We start from the raw sequence: 14,653 nt of genomic DNA on the forward strand, positions 1-14,653 counted from the left end.
GCTATTGCGGAATACCAACTCCAACATGGGCGGCGTAGTGGGAGTCAGCCTCCTCAATTATTTACAGAAGAGTGGGCCTGGTTGGCAGCCATCTGCCAGGTCCTTGGAAACTTTGAGGAGTCTACCCAGATGCTGAGCGGGGATGCTGCAATCATTAGCGTCACCATTCCTCTGCTATGCCTCTTGAGAAGTTCCCTGCAAAGCATAAAGGCAGACGCTTTGGAATCGGAAATGGAGGCGGGGGAAGACAGTATGTCGCTGGATAGTCAGAGCACTCTCATGTCTATATCTCAGCGCGTTGAGGAGGAGGGGGAGGAGCATGAGGAGGAGGGGGAAGAGACAGCTTGGCCCACTGCTGAGGGGACAGATGCTGCTTGCCTGTCATCCTTTCAGCGTGTATGGCCAGAGGAGGAGGAGGAGGGGGAGGGGTAGGAGCATGAGGAGGAGGGGGAAGAGACAGCTTGGCCCACTGCTGAGGGTACAGATGCAGCTTGCCTGTCATCCTTTCAGCATGTATGGCCAGAGGAGGAGGAGGATCCTGAAAGTGATCTTCCGAGTGAGGACAGCCATGTGTTGCGTACAGGTACCCTGGCACACATAGCTGACTTCATGTTAGGATGCCGTTACACGCATTCTGGCCACTACGGATTACTGGGTGTACACACTGCTCGACCCACGGTATAAGGAGAGCCTTTCCACTCTCATTCCCGAAGAGGAAAGGGGTTCGAGAATGATGCTATACCACAGGGCGCTGGTGGACAAACTGATGGTAAACTTCCCTTCCGACAGCGCTAGTGGCCGAAGGCGCATTTCCGCGGCCCAGGTAGCAGGGGAGGTGCAGAGATCAGGCAGCATGTACAGCGCAGGCAGAGAAAGATTCTCCAAGGCCTTTCACAGCTTTATGGCTCCCCAGCAAGACTGTGTCACCGGTCCCCAGTCAAGGCTGAGTTGGCGGGAGCACTGTAAAAGGATGGTGAGGGAGTACGTAGCCGATCGCACGACCGTCCTCGGTGACGCCTCTGCCCCCTACAACTACTGGGTGTCGAAGCTGGACACGTGGCCTGAACTCACGCTGTATGCACTGGAGGTGCTTGCTTGTCCTGCGGCTAGCGTCTTGTCAGAGAGTGTGTTTAGTGTGGCTGGGGATATCATCACGGATAAGCGTACCCACCTGTCAACCAACAGTGCCGACAGGCTTACACTCATCAAGATGAACAAAGCCTGGATTTCCCCAGACTTCTCTTCTTCACCAGCGGACAGCAGCGATACCTAAACAATACGTAGGCTGCACCCGCGGATGGAAGCATCGTTCTCTATCACCATCCAAAACGGGGACATTTCTGCTTCATCTATCTGTGTATAATATTCCTCCTCCGCCTGCTCCTCCTCCTGAAACCTCACATAATCACGCCGAACGGGCAATTTTTCTTAGGCCCACAAGGCTCAGTCATATAATTTTTCTAAACAATTTTTATACGTTTCAATGCTCATTAAAGCGTTGAAACTTTCACCTCAACCAATTTTTATTTTTACTGGGCTGCCTCCAGGCCTAGTTACCAATTTAGCCACATTAACCAAAGCGATTAATGGGTTTCACCTGCCCTCTTGGTTGGGCATGGGCAATTTTTCTCAGGTACATTAGTACTGTTGGTACACCAATTTTGGGGGGCCCTCGCCTACAGTGTAATCCAATTAATTTTTTGCCACCTGCATTACAGCTGACGTAACATCAGCTGTGTTGGGCACTGCAATGGGATATATTAATGTACCGCCGGTGGCTTCCTGGCACCCACCCATGCCGTGGGTCCACAGGGAGTTGTAACTGCATGTGTCCACTTCTAAAGAACCCCAGTCTGACTGGGGCATGCAGTGTGGGCCGAAGCCCACCTGCATTAAACATGACATTATTACCTCAGCTGTGATGGGCAATGCAATGGGATATATTAATGTACCGCCGGTGGCTTCCTGGCACCCACCCATGCTGTGGGTCCACAGGGAGTTGTAACTGCATGTGTCCACTTCTAAAGAACCCCGGTCTGACTGGGGCATGCAGTGTGGGCCGAAGCCCCCCTGCATTAAGCACGACATTACCTCAGCTGTGATGGGCAATGCAATGGGATACATTTATGTACCGCCGGTGGGTTCCAGGGAGCCACCCATGCTGTGGGTGCACACGGAATTCCCATTGCGGAGTTGTACCTGCTTGTGACTATTTATAAAAAACCGCGGTCTGATTGGGGCATGCAGACACCTTGACAGAATGAATAGTGTGTGGCACATAGGTTCCCCATTGCTATGCCCACGTGTGCAGCTCCAGATGGAGGTGGCACAGGATTGGATTTCTCATTGCTTCTGTACAGCATTGTGGACTATCGCCCCGCCCCTTTTAAAGAGGGTCGCTGCCTAGCCGTGCCAACCCTCTGCAGCGTGTGCCTGCGGTTCCTCTGGCAGACGCACTTATAAATAGACATGAGGGTGGCGTGGCATGAGGGCAGCTGAAGGCTGGGCAGGGACAGTTTGGTGTGCGCTGTGGACACTGGGTCATGGGGGGGGTTGGGCAGCATGTTACCCAGGAGAAGTGGCAGCGGAGTGTCATGCAGGCAGTGATTGTGCTTTGTTGGAGATAGTGTGGTGCTTAGCAAAGGTATGCATTGCTAATGAGGGCTTTTCAGAAGTAAAAGTTGTTGGGGGGGGGGGCACTCTTGCCGCTATTGTGGCTTAATAGTGGGACCTGTGAACTTCAGATGCAGCCCAACATGTAGCCCCTCGCCTGCCCTATCCGTTGCTGTGTCGTTCCCATCACTTTCTTGAATTGCCCAGATTTTCACAAACGAAAACCTTAGCGAGCATCGGCGATATACAAAAATGCTCGGGTCGCCCATTGACTTCAATGGGGTTCGTCTCGAGTAACGAGCACCCGAGCATTTTGGTGCTCGCTCATCTCTAATAATTAAATTATATCAACACTAGAGATGAGTGAGCACCAAAATGCTCGGGTGCTCGGTACTCGACTCAAACTTTTCCTAATGCTCAAGAGCTCGTTTCGAGTTACGAACCCCATTGATGTCAATGGACGACTCGAGCATTTTTGTATGGGACCGATGCTCCGCATAGCGGATGATTTGTGAAACACCGGAAAACCTCAGAAAGTCATGGAAGCACCACAAAAACTGATAGGGGAGGGCAGGGGCAGCATGCATCGCTGCATCTGAGGCTCCCAGGTCCCACTATTAAGCCAAAATGGGGGCAAGAGCCTCGCGGTCACCCCCCTAGCAATTTACTTGAGACAGACCCTCATTAGCAAAGCCCACACGCTGGCACACCTTAGCTAAGCACCACACTAGCTGCAACCAAGGACAATCACTGCCTGCAGGTGACACCACTGCCTCTTCTCCTAGGTTACATGCTGGCATTGCTGTCCAACCCCCTGCACAACCCTGTGTCCACAGCACACACAAAGTGTTTCCTGCGCAGGAGGAACCGAAGGCACACACTGCAGAGGGTTGGCAGGGCCAGGAAGCGACCCTCTTTGAAAGTGTGGGCGATACCTAACAATGCTGTTAAGAATTGATGATACATTGACGTACGATCATCTTTCCAATCCCATGTCACCTCCGTCACAAAATTGTCAGGAGCCGTAAACGTGGGCATAAAGGGGACTCAAGTGCCAGCACATCTACACATCTACACAATGCAGCAGCACATACTAACACCAAAGATTGGTTTGAAGCAGGAGGCGTCACAAAAGTAACCACCACAGGTATACAGTGACCCTGTGAAAGTCTCATGAAATCACTAACGCTTCCTTTGAATACTCCAATCCTCTATTTTGTATAACTGTGGTAATTTGTAGCACGAGGAATAATACATGCCGACCGACGCAGATCCCCAGACCCGAAGCAGGAGGAGGAGGTGGCATAATTAGCCGGAGAAACCATGACCGAGGTATTCTGTGTGGGAAGCACGTGAGTGGGCCCTGGGTCAGGCTCGGTACCAGCCTCCACCTTGTGTGACCCAAGGTGCTGTGAGTTACATAGCAATGGGAAATCCATGTGTCCCCACACAATTAATTCTGTGTATGTCTCAGATAGCTTAACACCGCACTAGGAAAGCCGTCTGTGCCTTACCCAAGTCATTCAGCGTATTTGTGCCAGATAGCTAAAACACCGCAATGGGAAATCTTTGTGCACCCACAGCAAAGGCGAGCCCATGAAACCCAAGGGAAGTATTAAACATGAAGCAATTACAGTGCCCAAACATGACAGACTTTCACTCCGCCCAGGACCTCGGCCTCTGCACACACCCTCAGCAATCGTTGGCATAAAGCAGACTCGAATGCTAGTACAGCTGTGAACGTCTCATTAAATCAGTTACGATTGCTTTCATCGCTCCAAAGACTGAATGAACCACAAAGAAGTTCTACAGGCCAAACCTGGCGCAATTGCATCCCCCCCCCCAGGACTTCGGGCCTCTGCCCACACCCTCAGTAATCGTGGGCATAAAGCGGATTCGGATGCTAGTACAGCTGTGAACGTCTCAGTTAATCAGTTACGGTTGCTTTCATCGCACCAAAGACTGGATAAACCACAAAGAAGTTCCACAGGCCAAACTTGGCGCAGTTGCATTTCCCCAAGTACTTCGGCCTCTGCCCACACCCTTAGTAATCGTGGACATAAAGCAGACTCGGATGCTAGTACAGCTGTGAACATCTCATTAATTCAGTTACACTTCTTTTGATTGGTCCAAACCAGTGTCTCACATAACTGTGGTAACACGAGAGCAAATACATGTCAACCAACACTGATCCCCAGACCCCAAGCAGGAGGAGGAGGTGGCATAATAAGCCCGAGAAACCATGATCGAGGTAGGACCCGCAATACTCTGTGTGGGAAGCACGTGAGCGGGCCCTGGGTCAGGCTCGTTACCAGCCTTCACATTATGTGACCCAAGGTGCTGTGAGTTACATAGCTATGAGAAATTCATGTGTCCCCACACACTTCATTCTGTGTAGGTGTCAGACATCTGCACTCTGCACCCTACCAAAACAACGCAATGGGAAGACTTTGTGCACCCACAGCATAGGCGACCCCAAGGAACGTAAAGATGGTATTACGCCTAAAGAAATCACAGTGCCCAAACATGGCAGAGTTTCACCCCACCAAGGACCTTGGCCCACATTTCTACCCTAGTCAGTCAGTGTATTTGTGCCAGATCGGTAAAACACCGCAATGGGAAGTCTTTGTACACACACAGCATAGGTGAGCCCAAGGAACGTAAAGATGGTATTACGCCTAAAGAAATCACAGTGCCCAAACATGGCAGAGTTTCACCCCACCAAGGACCTTGGCCCACATTTCTACCATAGTCAGTTAGTGTATTTGTGCCAGACCGGTAAAACACCACAATGGGAAGTCTTTGTGCACCCAGAGCATAGGCAAGCCCAAGGAACCCAAGGAAAGTATTACACATAAAGAAATCACAGCGCCCAAACTTGACAGAGTTTCACCCTGCTAAGGGCTTCGGCCTTGGCCCACATTTCTGCCCTAGTTAGTCAGTGTGTTTGTGCCAGACAGGTAAAACAACGCAATGGGAAATCTTTGTGCACTCACAGCATAGACGAGCCCCTGGAACCCAAGGAAAGTATTACACATAAAGAAATCAGAGTGCCCAAACAAGGCAGTTTCAGCCTGCCAAGGACCTCCACCTCGGCTCACACCCTCAGTAATCGTGGGCATAAAGCGGACTCGGATGCTAGTGCAGCTGTGAATGTCTCATTAATGCAGTAACGCTCCTTTTGTTTGGCCTAAACCAGTGTCTCAGATAACAGTGGTAACGAAAGACTATACATGTTGCCCAGTGCTGATCCCCTGACGCCAAGCAGGAGGAGGAGGTGGCATAGCAAGGCAAAGAAACCATGACAAGGTAGGACCTGCAATAGTCTGTGTGGGAAGTATGTGAGCAGGACCTAGGTGAGGCTTAGTCCCAGCCTCCACCTTGTGTGCCCAAGGTGCCGAGAGTTACATAGCATTGGGAAATCCCTGTGTCCACACACTATTCATTCCATGTAGGTGTCAGATCAACACCTCAAGGTGTCTTTGAGTTCCTAGGGCTTGCCTATGCTGTCAGTGCACATAGATGGTTTACACAGGAAGAAATCAGAGTGCCCCAACATGTCAGTTTCACGCCGCCAAGGACCTCAGCATCAGCCCACATTTCTGCCCCAGTCAGTCAGTGTCTTTGTGCCAGATAGGTAAAACAACGCGATGGGAAGTCTTTGTGCAGCCGCAGTATAGGCAGACCCCTGTAACATTTCTGTTGCAAAAGTATAGGCGGACCACAGTAACAATTCTGCAGCAGAAGTATAGGCAAACCCCAGTAACATTCCTGTAACAGAATTATAGGCAGACCGCAGTAACATTTCTGTAGTAAAAGTATAGGCGGACCCCAGTAACATTCCTGTAGCAGAAGTATAGGCAGACCCCTGTAACATTCCTGTAGCAGAAGTATAGGCGGACGCCAGTAACATTTCTGTAACAAAGGTATAGGCAGACCCCTGTAACATTTCTGCAGCAAAAGTATAGGCAGACCCCTGTAACATTTCTGCAGCAAAAGTATAGGCAGACCCCTGTAACATTTCTGTAGCAAGAGTATAGGCGAACCCCTGAATCATTGGTGTACCATGAGTGTAGGTGAAGGCCGGAAAAATTAGTTAGATAACAGTATAGCTGAGAGCCAGAAAAATTGGTGTACCAAGAGTATGAGTGCACCCCTGAAAAATTGCTTAACCGCAAGGGCAGGTGAAACCTATAAACATTTTTTAAAGATACAGCTCGCTATTGCTTAATTTGTAATAGAGCCTGGTGGCAGCCCTGTGAAAAAAATTGTTTTCTGTTAAAGTATCAATACTTTTGAAACTTTGAAAAATTGTAAAAAAATTATAAACAGAGACTTTTGGGCCTCAGAAAAATTGGCAGTTCAGCGTGATGACATGCTGTAGTAGGAGGAGTAATAATATCCGAGAGTGATTGACAAAGCTAATTCCCCCTTTTTTCTGGTTGCAGTGAAAATAATTATTAGGTTCCGCTGCTTTCTGCCGGTGGAGAAGAGAAGTCTGGGGAAATCCAGCCTTTGTTCATCTTTATGAGTGTAAGCATGTCGGCACTGGTAGTTGACAGGCGGGTACGCTTATCCGTGATGATTCCACCAGCTGCACTAAACACCCTGCCAGACAAGACGCTAGCGGCAGGTCAGGCCAGAACCTCCAGGGCGTACAGCGCAAGTTTGTGCCACGTGTCCAGCTTTGACACCCAATAGTTGTATGAAGCAGAGGCATCACAGAGGATGGTGGTATGATCGGCTACGTACTTCCTCACTATCTTTTTACAGTGCTCCCTCCGACTCAGTCTTGACTGGGGAGTGGTGACACAGTCTTGTTGGGGAGCCATAAAGCTGGCAAAGGCCTTGGAGAGTGTTCCCCTGCCTGTGCTGGACATGCTGCCTGATACCCGCGTCTCTTCTGCTACTTGGCCCTCAGAACTGTGTCTTCTGCTGCTAGCGCTGTCAAATGGGAACTTTAGCATCCCTTTTTCCACCAGGGCCCTGTGGTATTGCATCCCTTTTGTACCCCTTTCCTCTTTGGGTGAGAGTGGAAAGGTTCTCCTTATACCGTGGGTTGAGAAGTGTGTACACCCAGTAATCCGTGTTGGCCAGAATGGGTCTAATGCGAGGGTCTCAGGAATGGCAGCCTAACATGAAGTCATCCATGTGTGCCAGAGTCCCAGTTTGCAACACATCACTGTCCTCACTAGGAAGATGACTTTCAGGATCCTCCTCCTCTTCTACAGCCCATACATGCTGAACAGATGAGAGGCAAGCAGCATGGGTACCCTCTGCAAAGTGCCCAGCTGTCTCTTCCCCCTCCTCCTCCTGCTCCTCCCCCTCTTCCTCCAAAGCGCGCTGAGATAAAGACATGAGGGTGGTCTGACTATCAAGCAACATACTGTCATCTTCTGTCTCCTGTTCTAACCGCAAAGTGACAGTCTGTATGCTTTGCAGCGAACTTCTCATCAGGTAAAGCAGCGGGATGGTAATGCTAATGATTGCCGCATCGCCGCTCACCATCTGGGTAGACTCCTCAAAGTTTCCGAGGACCTGGCAGATATCTGCCATCCATGCCCACTCCTCAGTAAAGAATTGTGGAGGCTGACTACCACTCCGCCGCTCATGTTGCAGCCTGTATTCCTTATTTGCCCTGCGCTGCTCATACAGCCTGACCAACATGTGCAGCATAGAATTGCAGCGTGTGGGCACGTCGCATAGCAGTCGGTGCTCTGGCAGTTGAAACCGATGTTGCAGGGTCCTCAGGGTGGCAGCATCCATGTTTGACTTGCGGAATTGTGCGCAGACGAGTGGGGGTAGCTTTTCAGAAACTGCTGAACCACCAGATTGAAGACGTGGGCCAGGAATTTATGTTGCAGGAGACGTGCTGGTGTAGGGCTGGGACGGCTCACCGGGAAAAATAGTGGTGACTTGGGGCCGAGTAGCACGGGACCGCCGGCACCATCATGTTTTTGAAAGCCTCCGTTTCCACAAACCTGTATGGCAGCATCTCCAGGCTGCTTAATTTGGCAATGTGCACGTTTAAAGCTTGTGCGTGCGGGTGGGTGGCGGCGTATTTCCGCTTTTGTTCCAACGCTTGTGTTAGCGACAGCTGAACGCTGCGCTGAGAGACATTGCTGGATGTAGTGGAAGACAGTGGAGGTAAGGGTTGCGGGTGCAGGCCGGGAGGCACTCTTGCTTGTGTCCTGGGAGAGGGATTGGATTTGTGTGGCAGGTTGAGGCACAGGGGAATAGGCAGTGGTGTGACCCGGAGGCAGTGAATGGCCTTTGTCCCAACTTGTGGGGTGCTTGGCCATCATATGTCTACGCATGCTGGTGGTGGTGAGGCTGGTAGTGGTGGCTCCCCGGCTGATCTTGGTGCGACACAGGTTGCACACCACTGTTCGTTGGTCATCTGCGCTCTCACTAAAAAACATCACACCTTTGAACACCTAGCCCTCTGCACGGAGGCCTGCCGTGAGGGGTTGCTTTGGGAAACAGTTGGAGGATTCTTTGCTTTGGCCCTGCCTCTACCAACCTGTCCTGCTGCTGCACTTGCTTCCCCCTCTGAAGACCTGTCCTCAGTAGGCTTAGCAAACCAGGTGGGGTCAGTCACTTCATCGTCCAGCTACTCTTCCTCCGAATCCTCTGTGCGCTCCGCCCTTGGACTTACTGTCCTTACTACTACCTCACTGACAGACAACTGTGTCTCATCATCATCCTTACCCACAAAAAGCTCTTGAGACAGTTGCCGGAAGTCCCTAGCTTCATCACCCGGCCTTCGGGAACTTTCCAAAGGTTGGGCATCGGTCACGACAAACTCCTCAGGAGAGAGAGGAACCATTTTTTTCCACTCATGACAGGGACCCGAGAACAGTTCCTGGGAGTCTGCCTGCTCATCAGAATATGTCATTTTCATGGAGTGAGGAGGCTGGGAGGAAGGAAGAGCAGCAGCCAGAGGATTCAGAGTTGCAGTCCCTAGGCCGGGAGTAGTGGACTGCGTAGAAGACTGGGTGGTCGATACATTGCTGAACGGATTTTCTGCCATCCCCATCAGGACCTGCTCACACTGCTCTGTTTGAAATAAAGGTCTACCATGCGGGCCCGTAAATTGTGATATGAAGCTGAGGTCCCTAGAAACTTGCCTCTCTCCTAATCCTGCATCCAGCTGTGATTTACCACGACCAGGAAAGCGGCCTGTGCACACACCCTCACTTGGACGTCCGCGTCCACGTCCTCAACCCTTACCCCTACTCCTCATCATGGTGGATTAAGAATAGAGCAGGGCCCAAATAAATTACCCCACTGTACAGCACTGACACCTGGGCCTTAATTCACTGCACACAGAGACTTGTAGATTGCAGTGGCTCGGTTTAACTGAAGTCATTCGCAGTAGGCTAGGAAATATTAGAGAGCAGTTTCACAGTGAGAGCTGGTTGTATGGCACTGCAGGCTGAGAACGCTATTACTGACAGGCTGGGAACTGGCCTTGATGCGTAATACAAAAATTGATACACTACTACTCCCATCAAGCCACAACTATAACGCACACAGTCAGATGTAGCCCTAAGAAGGACCATTGGGGTTCTTGAAGACAGGATCCTACTCTAACACTTTCCCTATATCAGCAGCAGCTCTTTCCCTAAACTCTGCATAATACACTGCAGACTGAGAACGCTATAGCTGAAATGGCCTGCACAGCCCGAGATGAAAAAAAACAAAACTGGTGCACTACTGCTCCCAGCCAGCCACAACAGTAATGCACACTATGGAGAGAAGCCCTAAGAAGGACCGTTGGGGTTCTTGAAGACAGGATCCTACTCTAACACTTTCCCTATATCAGCAGCAGCACTTTCCCTTATCTCTGCCAGAATGTGTCTGAGGCGAGCCGCGGGCGGGACCACTTTAAGTACTCGGCGGTCACCTGATCGGCCCAGCCACTCACTACTGTGGGGTGGGATAGGGCTGGCACATCACAGCAGGAAGTGGCAATGCCTTCCCCGCATGTCTATTGGCTAGAAAATGGCGCTAAACATGCGGGGAAGGAAATGCAATTGACTCAAGTACCGCGTGTTGCTCGTCTCGAGTAATGAGCATCTCGAGGACCCTAATGCTTGAACGAGCATCAAGCTTGGACGAGTGTGCTTGCTCTTCTCTAATCAACACCTAAGAGACATAAATCACAACTATTATCATTTGTTCTCATGGGTAATTATAAATCTATGCTCATCACTCCCTGCTGTCCCAGTACAATATATATTTACCACATACCCTACAGTAAAGTCTTTTGTAAAAACAGCCACAAGTCATGTATTATCGTTCAGGTAAGTCATCAAAACATTGCTATGCCTTAATATTACACTTTAAAGGATACTTGTGCAAAAAGGGGTAAGGCGATCATTTAAACCTATTTTTTTTTTTAGGTTTTTGCCATTTTTTTATTAATTTCATCAGTATTGTGCATTATTGTGCATTATTAGTATTCTTCTCTTTCACAACTTATGACTTGTAGTGAATCTTATAAATAATGACATATAAGCTTTCTATAGACTGCACTTCATCATGTGGAGGATTCACATGAAAGCAGAAATAACAGACAACGTGCTGCTTTCTTCCTGTCTCTGCAGAAAGCTGTCAACTGTTGTAAATCCCTCAGGGGGCTCAGTGTGTAATTAGCTCAGCTACTGTATATGTGCTATATCTGCGGTGGCTATGAATTAACCTAAATCAACCTTTTTTTTAATTCATTTTTTGTTGTTCCTCGGCACTTTCAAAAATTATAACTCTCTTAGTATGTCTGATAACCTACCGAAAAATGCTTAAAAATTTTTGAGTGGAGAGAAATGGGAAAAAAAAGGCAATTTTGCCTTTTTTCTTTGCGGGGGATTACTTTTTACATTGTACTTGCTGTGGCAAAGATAACATGATACGTTTATTCTATGGGCCAGTACATTTTCGACAATATCAAATTTATTGAGAGCCTTCTTAGGGTTTATGCAAAGTGACAATATTTCTGCCCACTTTTTGGACAAAGAAATCTGTCCAAAGAATCAGATTAAAATACCACTCATTCTCTTGAATGGGAAATGCACATGGGCATACTTTTACATGAATGGAAAGTTTGAGTAAAAAAGAATCACAGTGTTCCCTGTACAAAAAGGCGCACAAAAAGATTGCATCTATTAGAGCCAATTGTTTCCTATGAAAGAGCTCACATGCGCATTTTTTAGATGCGCCAAAAGATAGGTCCGTGTTGCGTGTAATAAAGATAGGATTTGAACTATGTTAGGTGCGCAAAAGTGCAGGAGTTCCCATTGACTCCTATGAGAGTTGGAGTTCGCACCTCCGTTTATGTGAATGGACTATTTATTAAAGTAGCCTTTATCCCTCAGATCATCCAGAGAACAAGTGGGATTTATCGAGGGACGAGAAACCAGGGACAACACGATTAGAAGGCTCTCCCTGATAGAAAGGGCATGAGAGACAAACAGCCCATTATGTCTCCTATAGGTGGATGCCGAAAAGGCACTCAGTTGAGTAAACTGGACATTTCTGGAGGCTACTTTGAGGAAAATAGTACTGGGCAACAGATTAATAAGTTGCATATCGGCCCTATATAATAAACCCACAGCGCAGATCCGGGTAAACGGGAAACTCTCCAGACCGATTGACATCAGAAACGGTACGAGGCAGGGATGATCACTTTTCCCGAGTCTGTACATCCTAGTTATGGAATCATTAGCTAATGCCATTAGGGCAAATAAAGAGGTGGAAGGCTTCAGAGCCACCCAGAATGAACACAAGGTAGCCTCGTTTGCCAATGACCTTCTGGTTTATATCACAAACCTCAGACAGTAGTTTTTATCGGCGCCATTTTTGGGTACATAGACTATATTGTAAAACTTTTTTTTTTTTTTTTCTTATGATAGCAGGGAGAGAAAACGCATCAATTCTGCCATAGATATTTTTTTTTACAGCGTTAATCATGCAGCATAAATAAGACAATGCATTTTTCTGTGGGTCGATATGGTTACAACGATACCACAATTCTTACATTTTTTTAGGTTTTTCCATTTTTTTGCAATAAAAACCCTTTTTGGAAAAAAAAATTTCTAAATGGCTGCATTCAAAGTCCTGTAACTTTTTAAATTTTTTATGTACAGAGCTCTATGAGGGCTTATTTTTTGCAAGACAGGCTGTAGTTTTTATTGGTACCATTTTGGGGTACATACGGCTTTTGTTGCGTTTTTACGGAGGCAAAATGCTAAAAATTAGCATTTTGCCTCAGTTTAGCAGCGTTTTTTTAACGCTTTTTTCCGTGCACAGTCAAAAGCAGGTGCAGCTTATTGTACGCGTCGTTAAAGACGCAACAATACCAAATATGTGGGGTTTCAATTTTTTTTTATTTTTACCTTTTTTATGCTAATCTGAGAAATAGCATAACAAAGGGTTTTTTACTTTTTCTTTTACATTTTTTTAATCTTTTTTTTTTACAACATTTGTGTCCCTCTGGGGGACTTTCACCACAGCCCTGATGATCGCTGTGAATAAGGCATGGCAGGGCTACTGCCCTGCCATGCCTTATCGCTTATACAGCGATCTCAGGCACTGGCAACACAGGACGCCAGTGTCTGGCGTCCTGTTGCCATGGCAACAGGCCGGGCTCTCTGCGATTATATTGCGAGAGGCCGGTTATGTCACAGAGGAGCGCGCTCCCTCTGTGAACCGCTACCATGCCGTGATCTACATAGATTGCGACAGGGAAGGGGTTAACAGGGGGGGGCGCATCTCCGATGCAGCCTGCGCTGTTGCAGCGGGAGGCAGGCTGTGACTTACAGCCAGCTCCCGCTGTGGGATAGCGCGAGATCATATGTGATCTCGTGCTATCCACAGGACGTAAATTTACGCCCTGTTGCGGGAAGTACCCCGCTGCCAGGAGGTAAACTTACGCCCTGGAGCGGGAAGGGGTTAAAATCAAGCTTCGCAAATCAGAAATTCTAAACATCACACTCCCAACACCAGAAGTCATGCAACTCAAGTCTCGGTTTCCCCTAAGTTGGCAAGAGGACCACATTAAATACCTGGGGGTAACCCTCACTCCAGGGGCAATTATTTGAGTTGAACATTGAGCCAATGTATTCTTCAATAGTAAGAGACTTTGAAAGGTGGTGGCCACTAAACCTCTCATGGTTTGACAAAATCAACGCCATCAAAATGAATTCCTGCCTAAATTCCTCTACCTTTTTCCAAACACTGCCCCTACAGATCCCGAGAAACTACTTCCCTAAACTTAGACAGGCAGTGACATGGTTCGTGTGTGTGCATGGGGGGGGGGGGGGGGGCACAGATTGCTCCTTAGTTATAGGTTGCTAACCCAATGGAAGGAAAGAGGAGGAGTGGAACTACCAGTTCTACTTCTCTACTACAGGTCTGCAATTTGCAAGGTGGTCTTGGACCTGGTGAATGAGAGATTATGAAAGCATTGGGTTGAAATGGGACAACCTTCTATACCAGGTTAGGCACAGGCACTATTTTGTTTTAAGGGAGGCCTAGCATGGTGGCATTGAAGTCCCCTCCCCTACCTTGCCTCAGTCCTAAAAACTTGAGATGGATTTGCGCAATGACACGAGTTGTTAGTGTCAGGACCGCCTGCTCTCGGGGTCTCCATGCCCGCACCAATGATCCTATCACCCGAGCTGATCGGGTACGGCACAGGGGAGCCCCGGTCTTGGTGACCTCCGCTGGCCGCCAGGGTCCTGGACATTGGCTCCGGTCGCATGCTCCTGTGCTCAGGAGGCAGCGCCCGGGTAATCAGGTTGCTGGTGATGGGCGATGCCGTCCCTGTTGTCATGACATTCTATCACTATGTTCTGCACTCGTTGCTGGATGTCTGGGTCTCTGCACTTGCTGACTTAGGTCTAGGTCTGGCTGCTGGCAGGCTCCCCGCCCCAATCAGCTGCTGAGGCGGGAGTTCTGACAGCATTTAAACGTGCCTTTTTCCTTCCAGCATTGCCAGTGTATGTTTGTCTCCAGGCTACACCCACATATTTCTGAT

Source organism: Eleutherodactylus coqui, chromosome 8 (genome assembly GCF_035609145.1).
Source record: "Eleutherodactylus coqui strain aEleCoq1 chromosome 8, aEleCoq1.hap1, whole genome shotgun sequence".
Lineage (NCBI taxonomy): Eukaryota > Metazoa > Chordata > Amphibia > Anura > Eleutherodactylidae > Eleutherodactylus > Eleutherodactylus coqui.